Raw genomic sequence first — 8,902 nt, 5'->3', positions numbered from 1 at the left:
GATATCCGCTTCGTCATGCCTAGAGCTGATCCGTGATGGTCGCTGAGGGAATACATCGTAAGTACATTTTCATTTAAAGGATTTGCCACTGATGATTCAAACGCGAGTTTTGGGCAGTCTAGTTGTTCGTCTTTTCTCTCACGCTTGAGGTATTCCGCCAATCACAACGCACTGGATAGCTGGCCAATCACAGCACACCTCGCTTTTTCAGACCGATGAGCTTTGTAAAAATCGACGCATTTCAAAAAGGCGGGGCATAGAGGAGAAACAATAATGTACAGTATGTGGAAAATAATGTGTTTTTCTTACTTTAAACCACATAAACACATTTCATTACACCAAATACACAAAATAATGTTCTTTTTAGCAGCATCATATGACCCCTTTAAGCCATGTAAGCGTTTTCCTTATAACGGTTTTCTATGGAAGGAAAACGCTAAACGCACATTGCGTTCATATTCTGGACTCAGTATTCTGGACTCATTGTCTGTACATGAGTATGATTTATTAATAACGTGTTTTCTGAGATTGGTCTTTGAAAAACTCTGTCTTAATGCATTAAGCCAAATTAAGCGTTTTAAAATGTCCCGAACAGAATGAGGACTGTGCAAAGTAGTCTGTGAAAGAGGTAACTATCTATTTGTCTGTGTAAAGTTTTCCTCTAGGTGATCCAGACCCTCTCAGACTAGACCAGTGGATGCTCAACGTGAAACGACAGAACTGGACTCCTAACAAGGCTTCTCGTCTGTGCAGTCACTCCAGGGTACAAATACCTTGTTTTATACCTTACAAATTCAAATAACTTATTAGTTTAAATTGGTGAAGCATTGACTATCATACATTAACTGTTAAGGTGAAATTAGTGACACACCAGTGAATTTTAGTTTTTCACAGATGCAGAAATCCAATTAGAGATTTTACCAATCCAGCAAAATTACCACTTTTTGCCAACCTTTTCATTTCAGTGCATTTAATGCGAGTGAGAATTGTTAAAAAAAATCTCTCCGTGAATTTCATGTAGGAAAAATTATCTTCGAAGTAAGACAGCAGAACACAGAGATAGTTAGAGATAAAGATAGTTTGAGAACAGTTACATGTTCTTTTAATAGCAATAATCATTTTAATGTTTTAATTTAATCTGTACATTCATACTAGTGATAGATTGATTAATTAACATAAACACATATATCTCTGTTATGAACAGCTATTTACTCTGCAATAATGTCATATTTTTTGTTTCTTGACATTTTTATTAGGGAAGGGCATGCCTGAAGGACAGGCATGGGCTTTCCCGTGTCACATGAAGGACTGTTCAATATCTCTTAGGCCCCGTCCACACGGAGACGCGTTTAGCTGTATACGCATACATTTTGTATCGTATAGGCGTTTCGTCCACACGGATCCAGCGTTTTGGGGAGTGAAACCGACATTTTTTGAAACTGGGTCCCAGAGTGGATAAATCTGAAAACGCCGCCCTTGCGTTTTCGTGTGGACAGCGAATCCGTATATTTTCTGAAACGATGACGTCATCAGCCCACGTCAGACACCGCTACGTCTCGTAACAGCAACAAAAACATGAACAAACACTGAACGATTGTCTTTTTATTAACTAACATTAACACAGATTAATAAATGTATTGTTCCATGTTCGTTTGTATACCGCGCACAAGGTTTATGCGCATAGTCCAAGTCTTCTTCTCCGTTTTTAGTGTATCTCTGTGGCAGAATTACAGCGCCACATACTGGTCTGGCATGTTTACTACATCGTTTTGTGTCAGTTTTGTAGTTTCGTGTGGGCGCAGATATTTCTTGAGACGATAGGGTAGGATAGGGAAAGCTCTGGCTTCGTGTGGACGTAGCCTTCGAGTCTGCATGAGGTGATATTGATCTGTTTGCGATCTATTATATGAAATACATATGCAACCTCCCTGGTCAATGATTCTGTAGAGTTTCTGGAATTCTGTGTCAAAGAGCAGTTAATGACAGATTTACAAAAAAAAAATCACAAATCTATAAAAAAAAAAAAAAGGTATTTTTTCGTATTCTCTCATGTTAAGTTGAAAGCTTCAAAAAGTTAACATCTTTGGCTAGTTTGATTTTATTATATAGATATTGAGTTATTGAAGTGTTATTGTAATACAGTAATTTAGTATTTGAGGTTGTTATAAAAATAGCTTTAAATCCAATTTTTATTTATATGTATTATAAATAATTTATAATCTGCTGTTTTTGATTACTGTTTTCATTAAGGCTGGGCGAAATGTTAATATTTAAAGTTGTTCCTATCGCCTTGTCTTGTCTTGTCCCTATGGTTTTGTAGTGTCCTGTATGTTTGTTCTGTGTTATATGTTCCCACTCCTGGCCTGCACCTTGTCGTGGTGAGTGGGCTTGTAACCAAGACAGGTCATATTGAATGTATTTTACCTTGTCATCGTTCTCTCATGTAGGACATGTAATGTCCCCTGCTTGTGTTTTGTCAGTAACCGTACCCATGTTGTCTGTTGATGTGCCAAAGGAGCTGATTGCAGTATCTGAGTGCTGTGGTCCCAGCTTCAATCATGGCTCTTTCACTTCTCTGCTGTTGTCTGCACCCTATTGCTTTGCTAAGCCTTTTTTTTTTTTTTACTTGTACTCCAACTTTTCCTATGTTATCCACACACATCCACATGACCACTACTTAAGAACCCCGTATTTGAAGCTATAGTTCAGTTTTTTCTTTATTAAAAGCAGTGTTTGTGGCAAATCACTTCTTGTCATTTCAAAAATCAGATTAATTTATTTAGCGCACTCAAAATGATCCAAACATTGTTCATAAACCCTTTTCTTCTATCCCAGCTCTATCTTTCACAAACAAGCAACACTCTTCATTAATTCATACAATAAGGGAAGAACGAATACCAGGAATACTCTTTATCAAGTCAAGTGGTTTTGTTGAAGGCTTAACAAAAAAAACATCTAAATAATGAAACAAAAGGAGGAGAGAAGGAAGAGCAGAGGTGATAACAGTGTTATGGCTACAGGTGTTGCTTAACCATGAACATAAACTCAACATTAGCCATGATAGTCAGGGCTATATTTAGGCATATCCAAATGGGCCCTAAAGGCCAAATTCAAAAGCAGTGACAACTGTAAGCAGTTCACTGCATTTGGATGTGGTCTTTAAGGCAGTTAGCTACAGTAATTAAAAACATATAATTTCCCCTCGGTTTGAAATAAACTCCATCTTTTAAAAATAGCCCAGGACTGTCATGCCTAATGTGAGGGTGCTCAATCATGGCACCATTTAAGCTACGAACAAATGTAGCCATAACACTGTTAACAAACTTGCGGGACTTTCACCGGATTGGCACCAGCCTTCCACTGGCGCCTCTGGGTCACAGCTGAAGACATGATCTTCATGCCAGGGTGCCGGAGTTTAAGCTGGTGCAGGTCCTCCTTCATAACATTAACCAGCTTAACCAGTCATTGCCGCCACAGTGGATGACGAGGGCATCCGGTGCTGCTCTTCCTTGCAGGGAGTGGTGGAAAAAGGGGAGAAGTCCTTTCCACCACAGTCCACCCAAGCCAAACCAACAGACATGGACACCTGGTAGACTGAGGTTGCTTCCCATAGTCTGGGCAGCTCTCTGGGCACCACGTCTGACATAGCTGTCACCAATGATCCACACTGTGTCTATGGAAGGAAAATAAAGGTGTTTAATAAATGCTAGAGGTACTGAAAAATAAGAAGTTAACTGTGAAAGGTAGCCCAGTTTTTTTAAACGTTTACGTTGACAATACTGTCACATGTGGGAGAAAATAGAACAAGGGAGCAACACCTCAAAATATAGACAGTCTAAATTTTTTGGCTGACCTTTTAAAACAATGTAATATCAGCTGCCAAATGTCAAGTAGCCAAGACTAGTACTTACAGTTTAAGCTGTGTCCATAGACTGCTGTACATGCATCACAGGTGGCCATAACGAGGAATCAATCACTGAAAGAAATAAACTGCAGAAAGTTTTGTATGATGAGTAGGTTTAGGTGTACGGTCAGTGTAGGGGGATAGAATATTGGTGTAGTGGCGCCAGGAGAAGTGGGTATACTCTTAAGTTTAAAACTAAAGTTTAAAACACTCGTGCTATTAAACCAAATACATGCTGAAAAGAGTAATTTACTGACATCTGGACATGACTCTCCGCAATCTCTGATGAAATCGGTCAGGTTTTCTCTGTATTATACTGTTTGAATGCATTCATTAACTGGATCCTTGGACTGAAAAGTATAGGCAGATCCCCAGTTTAAGACATTTTGTGATCGTAAAAACCTGCTTTTTTTATTTTTAAGGTATTGTTTTCGTTATGTCAGGCGCAACGGTCCTGACCGCATCACTATCTTTACTGGGTGTTTTTAGGGAATATTTGCATTTATTCACATGCTATTGGATTAGTTATTCATGTGGTGGACTGTCATGGTTTTGGCTAATGCAGGACACTACTGAATGATGCGCATCAGAGGGGATTTAACGTTAGAAATGGGTATATGCAGCCGACTGATAAAGAAGTGGGTATACGCCGTGTACCTGTGTATACCCTGCACTACACAGTATAAAAACCATAACGCCTATGGAGAGTCCCCACAAAGATAGCGAAACGTGTGTGTGTGAATGCGAGAGACTTGAGTGCCCTGATGATTTGTTGTGTAGTTTCAGATTAATTTACCTCAAGAGTAAGCTGGAAAGCGCTGGAAACCGGTTCAAAAACCATAGACTGTAAAAGTCAAAAACCAACCGCCAATACTTCGAGGTAGGTGGGCGTGGTTTCAGCAACCAGGCACCTTAGCTCCACCCACGCCCCACCTCTTTGCCCATTTTCGATTATCCGGGAGTGACGCGCTGCTAAGATGGCGACGGCCGCCTCCGCCCACTTTGGGCTTCAAAAATGCTCCTTAGAATCGGGTGACGTCACGGACGTCCATGTTTTTTACAGTCTATGGTTTTATTACACACATGTAACTTTTTTTTTTAGGACATTTTATTTCTCCCTCTTGTTTTTTTTCTTTTCAGTGCTATAGTATAGTATTCCTGTTCCTGTAAGTTTTAGTTTTTCTCTCCGCAGTGCTTGCAGGTCGTCTGGGAGTGGGTCCTCTGCCGGGCTGTCATCCACTGCTGGGCTGTAATTCACCACCGGGCATACCTGACTTGACGTGCTTGAGAGGACATCCAATGCGGGGGAGGGATACGGAGAGCTCGTGGTTAGGCTGGCCGGCTCAGGCAAATCCCCTACGTCTTCATTATAACTGAAAAATAAAACATTTCAAACGCTGTATATTGTCGTCATGGTTTTGAGTTAACCAAAAATTATTTGGGCCGCACCTTTGTGATAGAATTTCGAGCTTCATTGCTGCAGGATCCTGGTTACCCTCCACTCCGGAGATGACAGCATTGTCCTTCCCAAGTACGCGCTGCACCACCTCACAAAGGGCGCTCAGTGGTTTGCCTGGGGGGGCCTCCGCCTGAGTTTGAATATCAGTTATAGTACAGACTACAAGTAAATCAAGTAGAGCAAAGGGCATAGGCAAGCAAATGGGAAAGAAATTAAGTATACCTGTGCGCAAAATGTTGGATTTGAAGGCAACTATTTCAGTGCGGCTTTTGCTGAGAATGTTGTACCATTTCTTCTTGCAGTCAGATGGTGACCGAATGCATGAGATCTGTGAAGCGTTTAAATGTCTGGAGATGTCCTCCCATGCCTTTTTCTTGTCAGCACTGGTTAATGTTGGGCTGAACTTGCCTTTTATAACCTGTTTTCGCTGTTCTACTAATTCAGCAAGCAGTAGCGCTTCTTCCTCCCGCCAGTTCGGTTTTCTTTTGTAATCCATGGTAGTTGATTATATCATAAAATCTAGGCTATATATAGGCAGGTCAGTTAACAGCACACTGGTTTAAAATTTGTAATCAACACATGGTGGAAAACGTGTTTATCTTTCATTTCCAATGTGTATATCATAATGTGTTCTCTTTAAAATTCTTCACTCTCAAATGTGTTGAATGTAAACTCCTCTTAGGAATTTCACAATTCAATGTGAATTTATCTGAGAATATTTTTAAATAAGGAAATCTGTTAAGTGATTGGTCCATGTGTATGTCATCATCCAAAATCCTGTTTGTGGCACAGCAAAATGTCATGAATCAACTCTAAGACTGACACTTAAGATTTAGTCTTACACTTCGCACAAATTACAACTGAGATGCTTGATAACTTAACTTTTAAGTGCAGCTTTGAGCCAACAATTTTTTTTACACAAATCAATTCTTAGCAGCGTTCTTGAGAGTAATTCTCAGAGGCTTGATAAATACGGGCCCAGATGTTGATGCCATATTTTCCAAGCTTGCTTGGGATGTATTGCTTGAAAGAGCACCGCCCCCTGAATGCAACCAGGCAGTCATCCACAGTTACACTGAGATCAGGATTGTACATCAGAGGCAGTCTCTCCACCCATTTTCCCCAGATTTCTCTGACAGGTGCCAGCTTGTCTTCTCGCTAGTGCTGGGCGGTATACCTGTTCATACCGAATACCGGTGTTATTTATGTTATGATATGAATTTTTAAAATACCGCAATACCGGTGTATGTCGCTTAAACAACGTTCGGAACGCAACACTGTTTGAAAGGGGTCTCTTTTCACTGTTGCACTGTGGTGAGGGAACAGCTGTATGTGTTACTAAGAGTGAAAGTTCCTAAACTGAAGCTGTAGAACTAATAGAACGTGATGACACAGAAGAACTCATCCACAATATCCACATTGACCGCCACAAATATCCACCGCCCCCTGCCATCAGCTCCCGCGTCTCTCACACACACGAGCGCGACTTTAGCACTAGATTTAGCAACTTTCAGACCCTTTTAGTGGCTTTTTCTCATAGAATATTCATACTGACAAACCTAGTGATTTTTTTGGATAAACCTTAGCTATGGTTCAGTTGGAAGATTTCGCCCAGTGCTGACTTTCCCGGAGAAGTGTCACCTCTCTCGGCGTCTGTTCTTTTGACAATATTCACTCATCATGACAGTAAAATAGGGCATTCTAAGTCAATATACTGCAGTATTTCCTCTCTCAATCAGTAGAAAATATGGTTAACACAGTCATGCATAAAAAAGTAAATAACGGCATGTACTGTGAAACTGGTATAATTTTGAAAAATACCGTGAAATAAATTTTTGGTCATACCTCCCAGCACTACTACTCGCATGTCTTGTTGTTTTGTCATCAAATCTGACAACCCTTCACAGTTTGTGAAACATTTTCAGTGGCATGGTGGCACGAAAAATTACCCTCCCCATCTCACCATCCCATAAGCTCCTTGTTGCCACATTATTGGATTTGCGAACGCCAGCAAGTATGAGAAGGTCAATAAATGCTTGCATTTCTTCCAGCACAATATAATTCCACTCATTTCCATACACTCATCGCCCCTCTAAATTGGTCATCTCCAGCAGAATATTTTGAATGGACTTTGTAAAAAATAATTTAAATGCTGACCTAATGTCCTCCACTCGTGTACACGCATACCTGGTTGGTCCAGGGGTATTCCTGAGGACCTCCTCTGCCTGTGCTCTCCCTTGTGTTTGTGGAGGAGGAGGTCAACACCACAGTATTTCTCCATTCCTTGATGTGCAGGTTACAGGGCCTTCCTCATCCGAATCTTCCTCCTCTGACTCCAAATCTGGCTCAGCTTCTGTACAATCCTCTTCTTCAGAGAGGTATCATCCACTTCCTCGTCTGGGGCAGCATTCTCTTCTTCTACACTTGACCTAAGCAGGTATTCAAGGGTCTCCTCAGCAATGTACCTTTTTGCCATTGTGCAGAATGAGAGGACGGCTCAAATACACTTATACTCACTCACACCCATTCAAGTTTTTGTTTTTATTTACAGATGCTGGGATTGGACTGGAGGTTACTAGGGCAGAATCTCAGCCTTTGATCTGACCATCAACCTTTGATCTTACAGTCAGCCCATCTTACTCTTTGTGTGTGTGTGTGTGTGTGTGTGTCTGTTAGGGATGTGCATCTCATGACTGAGGCCGATACGATACGCATATTGATGCATAGCCAACGATACGATACATTAAAGATACATATGAAACAGCTACCAATGCGATGCGATACGATTCACCTGTTACGACGCAGTGTGATCCGATTTCGATTCGATTTGATTCAACACAATGCGATTCGATGCAATATGATGCAATGGAGAAAATATGATCACTTTTAATGCCTCAAGGCCTGTTTCATAAAACAAGTTAACCAAATAAGCCAGGCTTATTTCAGTTAGTCTGACTCATTGTCAAATGATTTGGTTCCATAAAGCAAATTTAACATAGATCAACTTCAGTCACCGTGGCAACTTATGCTGGGAAACTAACCTGGTCTAAAGCAGGTTAACTATCAGACTAAGCTGAGTTCCTCTAACACTGACCAATAGGAACGCTATTATTTGACTTTTTTTTTTACAGTTTCTAGCCAAGCAGAAAGGCACTCTGGTTTTATGACAGCTGTAGGCTACCTTCATTAAAATAACTAAATTAAAAATTAAAATCACTCAATTAAAAATGAAAATAGATAATAAAGAAAATGACTATATTTTAACTGCTATAAGAAACACACATGCACTCATTTGAGCTTAGTAATTAGTACTGAACTAGCTTACATTTTATTTACCCATTACAATAGTCCCTTTACAGTTACCTACTGCCATCATAAAAATACACTTATATGAAGGTTTAAAATTCTACAAAAGGCACATTTAATGTCTAACAACAAATATTTTAGCAAAATGTATATTTTACTTAGAATTATTGCGCGCCGTCTGTTTAGCTTGCATGCGCGCAGCAGCGCTCGTTCACTCGCGTCAGCCTCGCCCA

This window comes from Sinocyclocheilus anshuiensis, unplaced genomic scaffold (genome assembly GCF_001515605.1).
Source record: "Sinocyclocheilus anshuiensis isolate Anshui unplaced genomic scaffold, SAMN03320099.WGS_v1.1 scaffold2200, whole genome shotgun sequence".
Taxonomy (NCBI): domain Eukaryota; kingdom Metazoa; phylum Chordata; class Actinopteri; order Cypriniformes; family Cyprinidae; genus Sinocyclocheilus; species Sinocyclocheilus anshuiensis.
This window is presented reverse-complemented; position numbering follows the sequence as displayed.